At 38.1% G+C, this 14,946-nt stretch overlaps 1 protein-coding gene across 3 annotated transcripts in view; it reads left to right on the plus strand.

Annotated features, from left to right (window-relative positions):
- Positions 1-2,473: 2,473 nt before the first annotated feature.
- The window catches only part of igsf9a (immunoglobulin superfamily, member 9a), a 110,383-nt gene continuing 97,910 nt past the window's right edge, over positions 2,474-14,946 (plus strand). For 2 of the 3 annotated variants that reach the window (XM_049603483.1, XM_049603485.1), the window contains exon 1: positions 2,474-2,702. The gene's annotated coding sequence lies outside the window, so the exon portion shown is untranslated. Of the gene's footprint in view, positions 2,703-3,042; positions 3,181-14,946 lie in introns of those variants that run through there. The other variant, XM_049603484.1, reaches the window with a different exon arrangement.

Here is a 14,946-nt window from a genome sequence, read left to right on the forward strand (position 1 = left end):
TACCGGAACAGAAACTGGCTCTGCCAGGTGCGTGGCATGAATGAGTCATACTGACAATCTGACTGTATACAGTGTATAGCCATATTTTAACAGAATACCATTACTCAGATTCACAATTTGTTAAAGCCAGAAAACAAGTTCTTTTTAGTCACACAAACTCACTTGACACAGACAACTGAATTGAAGAAAATGGCTTATTAGCCAGTTAGCAGCCTGTTAGCTAAGCTAGCACACTGTTATACGGTCTCTACAAAATCCCCCGCAAAAGTTAAATTTTTGAACATGCCTGAGGAGTTTCAGAAGCACATCGGATATCACAAGATTCCCATAGGAATGACTGGACTTCCTGTTGCCTCATCTCTGTACACATGCATAGGTGGAAACGAGGCGTTATGTGCATCTAGTGGTGAGGTTGTAGAACTGAAGCTACTCCTGTGTGCCATGTATGTAGGAGAACTACAGTGTGAATGGCCCTATCTAGAGCCAGTGTTTAGTTTGTCCATTCTTGGCTGCTGTAGAGACAATATGGCCGACTGTGTGGAAGAGGACCCACTCCATATGTAGATATAAACAGCTCGTTCTAAGGTAATGAAAACACGTGGGTTTTTTTTTTTTATTGTCAAGTGATTATTATGCAGACAAATACAATTATCTATTTTTAAAAGCCATTGAATACTTGATATTGAAATTCAAACACCATTGAATTCATTTAATTGAAATATTTAATTGTGAAAACCATGTGTCTGAATTTATTTTGTTCTAAATTCACCTCTTCAAAATTGAAAGATGAAATTTCTTGATTTCCAAAAATTCAAGTTTTAGATTAGATACAAAAAAATAGATTAAAAATGGATTCAGGTTACTCAAATTCAAATCTAAAAATTCAAGTTGAAAAAGTTCAACTGGCAACATCTGGACTACCCAGGACAGCATAGGCAATCTAACGGACTTCTGGCCTATCAGAGCACAGTCTGTCTGTCATGTGACCCAAGAAAGCAGCTCAAAAATTGAAACCCAAAAATAGTTTGTGTTCTTTATGTGTGGGAGATGGCACCTGATATTGCTCTTTGAAAATTTTCAACTTGAATTTTTGGATCTGAATTTGCGAACATGGAAAAAAAGTATATTCAAATTCAGTTTTTCAAATTACAAATTACAAAATGTCACATTTCAATTTCAAAGAGGTAACTTTAGAACATAAATTCAGATACATTGTTTTCAAAGTAAAATATTTCAGTGCTATGAATCCTTTGTGCTACGTGTGTAATTTTCAAAATTAAGTATTCAGTGGCGGCTAAAATTCAAATACTTATGTATCTTAATTATGCTCACATAGATTCTAGAAACAGAAAGACATACAGAAAACATAGTCATGAATAATATATATCACTTCTGAGATACAGATACCTTTTTATTTCTTAAACTGGGCCTTTAAGGCATTTACGTAACAACAACACTTCATTTGTGTTACTTGGACCAGTGGTTCCTAACTGGTGGATAGTGGTCCAGAAGTGGGTCCTTGGTCCATTCTGAATGACTAAGGAGAAATCTGGACCCCGTGGCTGGACCAGTTGGGAACCACTGACTTAGACTTTACATAAAACAAATGACAGGAGGTACTGGAAACACACAAAACACCAGAAGTTAGAAAAAGAGAGAGATGCAAAAACACAATTGAATAAATTCCTTCTTTTTTTGAAATATTATTTGTATCATTTAAAAAAAAACAAAACATGAATACAGAAAAGAAAATATGAAAAACAGACAAATCTGTGTTGTCTGCTGTCTGTTTTAACAGCTTTGTTTCTGCTCAGAGAGCGAAAAAAACATTACTTCTCTATAATTTCTGACATCATTTACAAAAACAAAGGGAACTTGTTTTTCTTTTTAGTGATAAATTCTCACAAATAAACAGCCTCACTCGGTGCCAAACAGACTATCAGTGTGCAAAAACACAACCATCACAAAGGAGTGTGAAAGTCACACCAGGAGCAGTTTACTGCACTGTCATTTCCAAAAGGTGACATCTATGAATAATCTTGGAGGCCACTGCTGTCACTTCATTAGTAACAAATGTTAGTGTGTGTGTGTGTGTGTGTGTGTGTGTGTGTGTGTCTATATAATGGATGTTTGACTCATAGGTTCAAAAAGTAAAACTTTTCCCTCCTGGTTTGGCCACCAACATCAGGTAAAGGACACCCTCTTGTGGTTGCCACTAAACTGGGTGTCATCAAGGGGATTAAAGGCTAAAAAAATCGCTTTTTCATCCTCTGCCTGCACAAACAAACTCTGATATTAAACCTGCATTGGCTTAAACATTAAAGGGCTTAAAGGGCTGTGGTGGCAACTTGAGTTTAATGTGGTTTCAGTCTTTTGAACACAACAAGGAAACAGCAGCAGGCAAAGGAGGAGGAGGGAGCAGGAGGTGGGGGGAGGTTGGACTGTGATGAGCTCAGCGAGGGCGCAGCGAAGTGGGTCGATGCTTCACTGTCACCTGGACGTGAAATGAACACCTGTTGCCTGCGGGTTTAAAAAAAAGAGACTTGCTCACATTTCAGGTCGTTTGCAACGCCACAAAAGATCAAGGCCCGCTTTTAGTTTGCCAGACAGTGACACAGCCACAGGTTGGACTGAGAGGAACATGCCAAGGATGTGTTTTTAAAGGGAAATATCACCGCAGCACGCCACTAACCGAGCTACAGGTAGGATGAGTGCTTGAAAAGACAACACACACAGCAGTTAATGATTCTGAAAGTGTTTCTGACTTCCAGCAGCTTTGAAAGGATGAGAAATTAATGCTCTGAGCCCACACTGGCGAGTGCAAAATTTCCTCTCAATCCTCTGAACAGTGTCATGCATTTAAACGTGAGTAATGAAGTTTTTACGGGGGCTTTTCATTATAATGGGAATTGTGAAATTGGCTGAAAGTTTGTGGAGCTTGAACGCAGCTCAAAAGCCTCCAAATACAAACTAGAGCTGCTGTGTGTTGATCTTTCCTCTGACTTTAGTTGTTTTAATTGGGTCATAGAGGTGTGACTACCTTTTAGGACAGATATTGAACCCTTAAAACTTGGTGAAACAGGGGTAAGATAGTGGATATCACGAAATGTTACTTCAAAAAGCTACCAGGAATAATACTTGGCTTTGCAAGACTACAGACTTCACGTTCATTTAAAAAAGGTACTGTGTGAAGATTTTTACATTCATATAAATACTTTTAATGGTTCAAAGACTGACTAGAAAACAGACTAGATCTGTGGCATTTGTTGTTTTAATTGGGTCATAGAGGTGTGACTACCTTTTATGACAGATTTTGAACCCTTAAAACTAGGTGAAACAGGGTTAAAACAGTGGTCGCTAGAAATGTTGCCTCAAAAAGCTGCTAGGAATACTGCTGGGCTTTAACAATGTAAGATTACAAACTACAGGTTCATGTAATTTCATTGACGTCATTAAAAAAGGTACTGTGTGAAAGAATTTTTACATTTACATGGATACTTTTATTGGTTCAAAGAGGAGCAGAGTCCTTTGTGGAGCTTGAACGCTGCTCACAAACAGTTCAAACCTCCAAATACCAACTAGATCTGCTGTATGTTGTTCTTTCCTCTGGCATTTCTTGTTTTAATTGGTTCATAGAGGTGTGACTACCTTTTCGGACAGATTTTGAACCCTTAAAACTTAGGTCAAGATAGTGGATGTTTGGAAATGTTGCTGCAGGATCATGTCATTTCAGTAAATTCATAAAAAAGAGATTGAATAAGAGGTTCAAAGAGGAGCAGAGTCTGAGCTGATATTTATTTCTTAATCCTATTCAGCACATTGACTAAAGAGTTACACCAGGAAGTTTGTGGAGCTTGAACGCTGCTTACAAGCAGTTCAAACCTCCAAATACCAGCTAGATCTTTGGCATTTGATGTTTTAATTGGGTTATAGAGGTGTGACTACCTTTCAGGACAGATTTTGAACTCTTAAAACGTGGGCACACAGGGTTAAGATGGTGGATGTTTGGAAATGTTGCCTCAGAAAACTGCTAGAAATACTGCTGGGCTTTAACAATCCAAGATTACAAACTACAGGTTCATGTAATTTCATTAATGTCATAAAAAAGGTACTGTGTGACAGAATTTTACATTCATATGAATACTTTTAATGGTTCAAAGTGGAGCAGAGTCCGAACTTATGAGTCTTTTATTTCTTTATCCTATTCAGCACACTGAATCTAGAAAGTTTGTGGAGCTCAAACGTAGATCACAGGCAGTTCAAGCCTCCAAAAACAGACTAGATCTGTGGCATTTGTTGTTTTCATTGGGTCATAGAGGTGTGACTACCTTTTATGACAGATTTTAAACCCTTTAAACTTGGGTTAAGATAGTGGATATCAGGAAATGCTGCTTCGAAAAGCTGCTAGAAATACTACTGGGCTTTAACAATGTAAGATTACAAACTACAGGTTCACGTAATTTCATTAATGTCATAAAAAAGGTACTGTGTGACAGAATTTTACATTTATATGGATACTTTTATTGGTTCAAAGAGGAGCAGAGTCTGAACTGACAAGTCTTTTCTTTCTTTATCCTACTCAGCACATTGAATACAGACAGTTTGTGGAGCTTGAACGCTGCTTACAAGCAGTTCAAACCTCCAAATACCAACTAGATCTGCTGTATGTTGTTCTTTCCTCTGGTATTTGTTGTTTTAATTGGGCCACAGAGGTGTGACTACCTTTTTGGACAGATTTTGAGCCATTAAAACCAAAGGTTAAGATTGTGGATGTCTGGAAATGTTGCTGCTAGAAATACTGCTGGGCTTTAACAATGCAAGATTACAAACTATAGGTTCATGTAATTTCATTAAATTCGTAGGTAAAAGTACTGTATGAAAGAATTTAACTTTTATATGGATACTCTTAATGGTTCAAAGAGAAGCAGAGTCCTTTGTGGAGCTTGAACGCAGCTCACAAGCAGTTCAAGCCTCCCAGTACCAACTAGATCTGCTGTATGTTGTTCTTTCCTCTGGTATTTGTTGTTTTGATTGGGTCATAGAGGAGTGACTAGATATTGAACCTTTAAAACTTGGTGACACAGGGTTAAGACTGTGGATATCAGGAAATGTTGCTCCAAAAGCTGCCAGAAATAGTACTGGGCTTTAACAATGGAAGACTACAAACTGAAGGTTCATGTGTCTGGACCCACTCTACTCATGACACTTTCACAGTCAATACAAATGCCTACATACTAAGGCTGTCCCCTGCAAGTTGATGAGTTGAATCATCTACAGTACTTCTCTAGCCGACAGCTCAACTTTTTGGGTGTTTTTTTTTGTTAGCAAGTGTCAATGTTCATTTTTTAAAAGAAGTAATTTGAATGTATTAAACAGGGTTGTTGGTCTTTTTAAACCTCCAAATACCAACTAGATCTGCTGTATGTTGTTCTCTCCCCTGGCATTTGTTGTTTTGACTGGGTCATAGAGGTGTGACTGGCTTTTAGGACAGATTTTAAACTCTTTAAACTTGGGTTAAGATAGTGGATATCAGGAAATGTTGCTTCGAAAAGCTGCCAGAAATACTGCTGGGCTTTAACAATGCAAGACTCCAAACTACAGGTTCATGTAATTTCATTAACATAATAAAAAATGTACTGTGTGGAGAATTTTACATTCATATGAATACTTTTAATAGTTCAAAGAGGAGCAGAGTCCAAACTGATAAGTCTTCTCTTTCTTTATCCTATTCAGTGCATTGAATAAAGAGGTGGATGGATACATGGATACATCTATAACTTACAACCTGTAGAGCCACATGCACAATGTGAAATCTCATCTCTTTGTGCTGCTGGCTTTGTATTGTGACTGGAGTATTTCTTTATTTCACAGTTTATGGGAGAAATATTCTCATAACTTCCCCCAGACAAGGTTCATTTAATCATTTCAAATTCCATTTCTGCTTTGATTGAGTCTGTTCAGGTGCCAGATGGGCGCCGTTTCCCACAATATAACATTTTCCATAAAGTTTACATCATCAGAGGGGAGGCATGTGGCCTTTATTGTGAAGGAGAAGAACTTGCCTGACACCGCCTGAATTATATGGATGCAGTAAACACTTCAAATGTGATGCTAAAAGCAGACTGAAGTAGATGCAAATTATTACCTGCAAAGCACTATCGTGCCCATCACCAGTGTTTTTGCATGTTGTATCCCAGTGCATTAATGACTCAGATGCCTGTTGTAGTGTTAGATTTGAATGTAGTTTATGAGAGGACATTAATTTGGAAATTGTTCACTTGACAATAATATAACTTTTACAAGGATTAAAGGTGATGTTATGGTCACGTTGATGAATTATCCATGTCTAGAACGTCTCTGCAAAACTGTAATGGCTTGAATGGAAAAAAAAGGGACTGTAATGTAAAACCAGGCGGCATTTTCCTTTACGGCACCTGAAAACTTGGCTTCAAAAGTTCAAGAATTTATTTCTAACACTGATAGTCACAAATTAATTAGCAAAAATCATGTTAACAAAATTATCCTTAGGCATTTTTCATTAATGCGTGTGGCACCCACCACCTCACCTGGTAGAGCAGGCACCTCATGTACAAAGGCTGCGTCCTTGTCGCAGCAGCTGCACATTGAATTCCAGCTTGCCGCCCTTCACTGCAGGTCATCTCGACCTCTCACCCCCTCCATGCTAAATCTGTCCTATCAAATATAGGCAAAAAAAAAAGCCCGCCAAAATGCTTTCAAACTTGATTTCACTCACGATTGAATTAAAAAAATAACTTTTAAACCTTTTAGATCACCTACCTGATCATATTTCGCATAGCCCGCTTTCACCCAAAAAACAACCACATAGGTCGACAGCAGCTTACTATGACACATACTCACATTAATTGTAAGGCAGTACCCCCTAGTGGCTGCTGTAAGTATTACAGAAACAAAACAAACACAGGACTTTCACCCAGGAGAACATGTTGCCTCCCAAAGTCAACGTTGACTTCTTTTGATTACAGCTTGGACTAGTATGCTGGTATGTGTAGCATACTACGCTAGTGATGCATATAACGCGTCTTATGTGATGTGTGGCACACATGCCAATAGTAAAAAAGAAAAAAAGTACTGAATCAGTGGCAAACCATGATGGCTTTCTTAAACCTAGCCACGCAGTTTTGTTACCTAAACCTAACCAAGTAATAGAAATGCATGCTATTGGATTTTTTGCCGATATCCGATATGTTGTCATGCCTATAACGTTTTTGGCCGATAACCGATACCGCTATCAACATATCCACTTTTTTCCCTATCTAATTTTAGTGACCATCAAGTCTCTTCTATAGTGGAATTAATATCATATTATACATGTACACACATGAAATACAGTAGTTTTCATTGTATGTAATATTTATTCATTGTGCAAAATAAGAAAAAAACATGTTGGCTGATTCTAATAGTTCATTTTAAAGCTGATATCGGCTGATACCAATGACATGCCGATAATATCATGCAAGTAGTTTTGGAGCGGAACTGCGACCGTTTCATGAAGTTAAAGACGTGTTTAAAACTGCGACTGTCGTTTTGGGATTGGTCATGTAAGTTGAAATCGACCTATTCTGTCGTTTAGGTATGAGATTCTGCTCCTATTTATCAATATGTAAAAAAAACAAACAAAAAAAACCCACTTCCTGTAAACCAAAAAACAATGTTAACATACAAAAAATACCAACCAATTTCAACCAATAATATTGTGCCATTTAGCCATCAATCAGTCTGCAACATTTAGTCAAACAGAGCTATGATTAAGTTAGCTGGCAAGCAACAGGATGGCACATCAGGACCCCAACATACCATGGTTACAGGCCTGCAAGGCTATAATTTATGTACTTTGAGGAGCGTGGAATCTGCGAAAAATCGAGATTATGTGCGAGTCATTTTGCTAGTGGACTGTTTCTACCTGACCCATACAATGGGCTTTGAGTTTCTCTCCCTGACAGACCCTACTGTCCCATCAGTGTGACACCGTTGACACCTGTTTTGACAAACAACCTCTTTTCAATGGTAAAATCCCGCCTGCCTAACCTGTTTCACAATACTGAAGCTTGATACTCTTGAAAGGCTGTTTTATAGGCTTTAAGCTGCTACTTTAGGACTGTGTGGGTGTGGTTGGAGCAGAGTAACCGTCATCAGGTTCTGTTTCAAATGTTGCTAAATGCTGATTGGTGCACATGCCCCTTTTTCCAGCTGAGCCCCACCCACTTCAAGCCAGCAAGAATGGAAATCTCTCATGTGAAACAACAAATGTGTCCATGTTGGACGTCAGTATTTAGAAGGTTTTCAGAGCCTCTAAGATAAATAATGTAGCTGTTCTTTACTAAAAGAGATGCACTATCCTAATATTAAGTATCAGCTGTTTTTGCCCAGTCAGGATTGTCTCCTGTCTTGGAAATGGCAACTTTTAACCAGAGGTGTGGACTCAAGTCTGCATCATTCAGCTCTTTGAGTTGGAATGATCTAACATCCTCTCCAAGACCAGATATTTTACAATATGTTGTAAAATCTCTTCGTTTTCCTGACAACAGATACGCTTTGAATCAATTTGACAGCAGCCTATCACATGGCACCAGCTTTGGGGAAAGGTGCGTTTGGCTGTGAAGAGCAGCAGACAGACAGCAGATGATACCTCGGATTATCAGACTGAGATGTAAAGACTCTGCCGGCGTCAACAAATAACAGACGGTTATATGCAAAACAGTCGGCTCAGAAATTAGGGATAATTGCACAGAAGTATTATTGATAATTTAAGGACAAATGATAAACACGGTTTAAAAATGAATTTATTATGTTTAAAAAATAGAAATGGTTGAAGGGTATTCAATGACTTCCTTAGGACTTGTCACACAACGTTTAGGACTCTCATTGGAACTTATTGTCTTGACTGAGGACTTTATAGCCGTGGCTTTGTATTTCTGTTTTGCAAAACAGTGGCTTTGCATCATCCGTGCCTTTAACCCCTGATGTCCTTTCTTTTCTGCATACGACTGAAGTATGTTTCATAGATAAGATCAACAAATAAACCGTGGCTTTCATCTGGATTTGCCTGCCCGCTCTCTGATTCATTGAAAAGATACCTAATATTTGTACTCTGAGCGTAGAGATGCAATACCCATACAGTGGAAACCTCTTTATTTTTCCCTTTTTCTCTCCCCTTTTCAGTCTGTCCTATTTTTCTCTTAAGTGCACATCAAACTGGGTGACACAGAGGGTTCCTATTGTGATGGGAGGCTGGTGTTAGAATTTGAAAATGGGCTCTTTAAGCCACGTGCGAGCTATGAAAATAGAGTGCTCACTTACAGGGGGCAGACAAACGTTAACAGAGCTCCAAAGTACAGACTACAGAAACATGTTTACTATGGTAAGAAGAACACTCAAACATCTCAATGAAATGAGAAAGAGAAACTGTGTGTGTTACAGGCTGAAATATCGGCATGGTGGACACAGGCAGAACTGTTGATGCAGGGCAAGTCTCAGATTTCTCTGAATATCTTTGGTAAAGGAGTGTTGGTCAGACAATAGCACCAGGCATAAGAAAAACATGACGGATCTTTAACACAGCTGTGATACTTTATTGACAAATAATCAAGTAACGATACAAAAAAATATTGTCAGATTAATCTGTATTAACATAGTTTTAGGTGTGTAATAATATGCCATAAATCAGTAACTCTCAGTTATTATTTAATGATGCTTAAAATATACAGGCTATATACTAATAGTTGGAATCCCCACGATGCGATATTATCATGATACTTTCATCACAATAAATTATTATTGCAATTTTACTCATTTTACAGTATGCTGAGTATTGCGATAACACATATTGCAGTATTTTCTAAATTTATTAGCCTTTTTCAACTGTAAATTATGTCCCTCAAGGAGAAAAAATTCAGCATCTGTTTTATTTAATAAGATTTAACCTCTCCAACTCCCCTCGGACGCCGGCGTCCGCGCTCCCTCCCTTCTCTGTTAAATGGTATCTCAAAGGCGCACTACGTCATCAACCATGTGATGTTTGGTATCACCGGATTCAGGAAGCTCTCGGCCATCGTTTTTTTTGTGTTATTTCTTATGGATTTTGCACCAGAGCAGCCTAAACACACGAAGTCCAAAATCGCGATTAGTGGTGACAAGTCATGTCATGCCGTTTTTCGAGGGGAAAAGTTAAAGGATTACTCATGATCTCATGCGGAGCCATCAGTGGACACGTAGCTGGTTTATAAAAGGTGAGATCTCACTCCTACCACTATTTTTGGCTGAGATATACCGCCTAGAAAGTGGAATCATAACTTTCACGTTTCATATGGCTTTATTTGGTGATACTTTATGGTGTTTCTGTGTCATAAACAACATCAGCTATCATAATCACACCTGATTTCAATGAGGTAAATTGTTTGAAGCTGGCTGAGTGTTGTTTGATCACTGATAATACTGTTTTGAATCCGAGTGACCAACTTGTCATTTGGAGCTCCGCCTGGATCTTTTCATGGAAAAAACTTCTGTAGAATGGTCATACTTTGAGCAATCTTCAAATTTGAAACAAATGTTCAATGATAGTGTGCCTACAGCCCCATAGTGCCATTTACCTGCTCAGATGAAGCCACAGACAGTTATTCATCCTGAAAAACATTTTTTATTTTATTTTAGGCAAAATCTTCAACTTTTTACTGATTCGGAGGCCCATTACTCTGTCTCTGTATCACCTAGAGTGTTTCTGACACTTTCACAGGAAACTTCAGAGAGTTTGCTTTCTGGCAAGACCTCATGCATGCATGTAGTCAAAGCGGTTCAGAGGCTACAGTCATTTTAATTTGGGTATGTCATTTTAGGCGTTTTCGCTACAAAATGGGGGTGGATTGCAAAAGAGAAAATGTATCATGTCAATCATTTTTATTGCGGAAAATTTGTTTCTATGGACTAAAAAACAAAATTATTTTTATCATTCTAGTAGGCTACCAAAAGTTTAATATGTATTTGTAATATTAATAATTTTAAATAAAACAAAACAATACTTGGTGTCCGAGTATTGATACAATATTGCTGCACAAAATATCGCGATACTTGACTGTATGAATTTTCCCCCTACTCCTACTATACACATGCTGATGTGATTTATACAGCATGTGTTTATGTATATGGACACTTAGAGTCACTCACTGTGAAAATTTGGCTCCAATCTTTTGACAGAAAAAATTTCTTTGAATGGGCTGTTGGTGGATGGATGAAGGTTTTACAATTCTAAATAGATCTGAACTTGTATTCATAAAGCACCTCTGTAGTGTTCTGACCACTGTAAATGTCACATTAATCCATTCACCCAAACATACACACTGATGGCAGAGGCTGCCATGCCATGCCAGTCTGCTTGAGGCTAGCAACTGGAGGCTACTGGCACAACACACCCACATTTCTGGCCACATCTTAGGTTGAGTTGCATTGTGGGTAGTGTAGGCACATCAGTTGTGTTCTTGTTTAAAAAAAAAAAACAACTGTCAGTCAGTGTTTTAGCTAAAGGTCCAGGTCCGGATTAATTCAGAAAGGTGAAAGAGCCTTTGCAGTCAGAGCTCCATGACTTTGGATGACCTGCCTGAGGATATCAGGGCTGCAAACTCTGCCTCGTCTTGAAATCAATTTTAAAAACCTACTTTTTAGAATTGCTTTTAAGTAATATATGTGTCTAGTGTATGACTCTTAGTTTATGTCATTCTCTATGTGTTTTTGTAATATAGTTAAGCACTTGTAACTGTGTTTGTGAAAGATGCTATATCAAGTTCATTATTATTGATATAAATCTGTGGAGAACGCTACACCTTTGGAGGCAGGTTTGCTATTATGATTTTGTTAGTTATCTAAGCATATCTTTTAATAACATTTAAATGGGGGAGGTCTTCAAAAATTTACCCCTCGTACAGTTTCATTAAACTTTTATAATAAACTTTGTTTTTACAGCACCTTTCAGAACACAGCTACAAAGTGCTTTACAATAAAACTAAACCCCTTTTAAGCACAAGACAAAATGTCATAAAATGTCACCAAAGTAAAAGATAAAACAAAAAGGCCAAAACTAAAATCCAGATAATAAAATCAGTAAGATAGCAATAACACAAACAAACAGCTCAGATAAAGTCAGGATATGCTTTCTGATAGGAGTATGTTTTTAGGAGAGACTTAAACCAAGCCAGTGACTTAGACAGCTTTATATCCTCGGGCACGTTGTTCCAGAGCCTCCGGGCCCTGGTTGCAAATGTTCTGTCCCTTTTAGTCTTTAGCCCCTGGACTCGAGAAGAAGCAGACATCTGCCTGAGGATCTCAAACTATGCAAAGGTTCATTAGGGACTAAAAGGTCGAATATGTAATCTGGAGCCAAGATATGAAGAGGCTTAAAAGTTAATTAAAGAAAATCCTAAAACAAACACAGAGCCAGTGTAAAGAGGCTAAAGTCGGTGTGACATGATCGTACTTCTTGGTTTTGGTTAAAAGCCTAAAGACTGAATTCTGTACAATCTTTAGTCGTTGCAAGGTTTTTTGATTAAGACAGCAAAAAAGGCTCTAACAATAATCAAAACACAAAGAGATAAAAGCATATACAACAGTTTATGTATCTCTAATGTGGGATTTATAGTTATCTGCCAAATTGACGCCTACCCTACACTGTAGCCTGACGTGCAGCTCCCCAAAAATTACAAAAATTACAAACTACACATCGCGGCGACGCAGACCTCCTGTCTATTTTTGTAAGCTGAAACCATTTCCCTCAGTGGAAACAAAGCTTTTATTTACTTTAATTTCACAGATAAGAAACAATAAATTAAACAGTAAAGCCTCCACAAAATATAATTTTAGGTATCCTGGCTTCATAGTAGAGGAATGCTCTGCTAGTTAGCATGTTATATTTGTTATTATTATTTGGTGAGTTGTAGTGGAGCCAAATGTTATAACATTACTTTTGTCAAATGTTGTCCCTGGTTTTATATGAGTAGAGGAAAAGTCTGCTAGCCTCTAGGCTAATTTATACAATGTAAAATCCCTTTAGGCTTGTGCTAATAACATTAGCATGTTATATTTGTTTAGAAAACGTGTTTAGTATAAGACAGTTGTTTTGTCTGTGAACTTTGCGAGTTGTAATGGAGCCAAATTTTATAATGTTACCTTTGTCAAATGTTGCTGTTGCCCCTAGTTTTATATGAGTAGAGGAAAAGTCTGCTAGCTGCTAGGCTAATTTATAAAAATGTAAAATGGCATAGGCTTGTGCTAATAACATTAGCATGTTGTATTTATGTCCAGAAAATGTGTCCAGATAAAGACAAGTGCTTTGTCTGTGAATGCTGCGAGTTATAGTGAAGCTGATTTTTGTACTTTGTACTGTCACTATTAAGCCATGTTTAATGTGTGTTTTGAATCAACTAGACTTCACAGCACTTCACAGAAACCCCACTGCTGACTAGTGTTTTGGAGGTGTAACTGCAGAGTGACACAGACACACCACTAAACAAGTACAAATGCTCACAACCACGTAGAAATCTTGCTTAAACGTTAAAATAGATCTTATTTTAGCAGTGTTTCTGAGGTGATTGGACAAGCTTAGTGACATTCTGTTCAAAAAAATAAATTGAACGTGACACCAAGATTTCTTGCAACAGGCCTCATATGTTGTGACAGGTGACCAGAAGTTTGGCAGTATTTGTTTCGTGATATGTGACCCAATTACAAGGATTTCTATTTCATCGGGTTCGTGAGCTATTTGGGCCAAATTTGTTTATCTTTGCACCAGGCTATAAACATGTTTATTTCTTCTGTTCAGTTTGACATTTGACCGTGGGGGTCTTTGGGGATTGAGTCACTCTTTGAGCCGGCCTCAAGTGGCCATTTAAAGAACTGCAGTTTTGACATTTCACGCTTAATTTTTCAGCCCTGGAGGTAAACACCACATTCTGTTAAGTGTAATTTTTGTCTGTCCTTTTTCACAGCACATTAGGCATTTGACTCTTTATCCCTTTAACTCTCCCTCTGGTCAGAGGTTAATGTCCAATTTAGCTTGCTGGCAGATACAAACAGCCGTGAAACCATCCTGATCCACTGAACACATCCTGTTTTTCACATTCCCTGAAGGCTATAGTACATGTCGCTGTCTGAATCAATACCTAGGACATCATAAGTGACATGTTTTTTGAGCATGTACACAAACAAACAAGGACCTCGGCAATTCTGATGTCAAAGAAATGGAATTTGATCCGAGAATAAATGTGTAGGAGTCCCTTTATCTTTTGCTTTCAAGTGTTGTGGGGTGAGAAGAGGCAGAACTGTTGATAAATCTGTTACTGTGCCTCGGTCGCGATTAATCAGCTGGTCCCCATTTCTCTCCTCGTGTAGATTAAAATGGCAACAACACAGAATTTCAACAGCATGCCTGTCACTGACATTTCTATTTCTGTCAGCTGATAAATCTGCGTGAGACAGGGCGCTTTCTTTTGTGAGCTACTGGCTCATTTATTATAGCTTTTAAACATTTTCCAGAGTGCTGCGCTGTCACTGTTTTTTTTTTGTGTGTCTGCATGTCAGAGGAAGGAAGAATGCATCTGTGGGGAATCTGATGGTCTACAGACCATGTGTGTTGCCATGGCTGGGTGTTTCACCTGTGCAGGCCGCTTTGTTTGGCAGCTCTGAGAGTTTTCGGTTCAGATTTAATGACATAAAATGTCCTGCAGCTTAACGAGATTTTTTTTGCCTCTCATCTTTCTTCGTGCTGTGTTTGCCACACTTTCCCTGCTCTCTTTTTCTCCACAAAAGATTTTTTTTTATTTTATCGCTGTTGTTCCATTTTATTGCCTTGCTATTTTGCCAGACACACAAGTAAGTCTTACCTTGTCAGCGCGATAAAACTATAAACAACATTTTTATTCATCT

Source organism: Epinephelus fuscoguttatus, linkage group LG18 (genome assembly GCF_011397635.1).
Source record: "Epinephelus fuscoguttatus linkage group LG18, E.fuscoguttatus.final_Chr_v1".
Lineage (NCBI taxonomy): Eukaryota > Metazoa > Chordata > Actinopteri > Perciformes > Serranidae > Epinephelus > Epinephelus fuscoguttatus.